This window comes from Nannospalax galili, unplaced genomic scaffold, assembly GCF_000622305.1.
Source record: "Nannospalax galili isolate Female #2095 unplaced genomic scaffold, S.galili_v1.0 scaffold473, whole genome shotgun sequence".
NCBI classification, from domain to species: Eukaryota; Metazoa; Chordata; class Mammalia; order Rodentia; family Spalacidae; genus Nannospalax; species Nannospalax galili.
The window spans coordinates 471130-472186 of NW_008334092.1; positions in this window are offsets into that span (position 1 = coordinate 471130).

Genomic DNA, 1057 nt, shown 5'->3' on the forward strand with positions numbered 1-1057 from the left:
GCTTTTCAAAAATTAGAGCAGAAATTGATGCAATAGAAACAAAGAAAACAATACAAAGAATCAATAACTCTAAGAGCTGTTTCTTTGAAAAGCTAACATGCTAGACAGACCCTTAGCCCAGTGAACCAAAAGAAAGAAAGAGCAAAACCAAATCAACAAAATCAGAGATGAAAGGGGAAACATCACAACCGACACCCAAAAGATCCAGACCATTTTAAGGGACTATTCAAAAAACTTATACACTGGAGCTGAGAGATGGCTCAGCGGTTAAGAACACTAGCTGTTCTTGCAGAAGACCCAGGTCTGAATCCCAGCACCCACATGGCAGCTAACAACTGTCTGTAACTCCAGTTCCAGAGGATCCGACAGCCTCTTCTGTCCTCTGTGGGCACTGCATGACACAGGTGCACTTACTGACATGTAGGCAATACATGCATACACATTAAAAGAAAACAAAAACAAAAACCTATACGCTACTAAATTAGAAAATCTAAAAGAAATGGATGGATATCTAAAATCACGGGAACCACCAAAGTTAAACCAAGAAAAGAAAGCCTCACAACTTCAAAAAGCCCAGGCCCAGATGGATTTACAGAGAATTCTACCAGACATTTAAAGACCTCCAACCAATACTACTTAAATTATTCGAAGTGATAGAAATAGAGGGAGAACTCCCAAATTCCTTCTATGAAGCCAGAATCACTCTAATACTCAAACCGGGTAAAGACACAACCAAAAAAAGAAAACTACAGACCCAGATCCTTAATGAACATAGATGCAAAAATTCTCAGCAAAATACCTGCAAAACGCATACAGACACGCATCACAAAGATCATCCACCATGGTCAAGTCAGCTTTATCCCAGAGATGCAGGGATGGTTCAATATACACAAGTCAATAAACATCATTAATCATATAAATGGACTCAAAGACAAAAACCATATTGTCATCTCAACAGATCAGAGAAGGCCTTTGACAAAATTCAGCATGCATTTATGTTCAAAGTCCTAGAGGGAATTGGACTGGAAGGAACATACCTCAACATAATCAAAGCTAT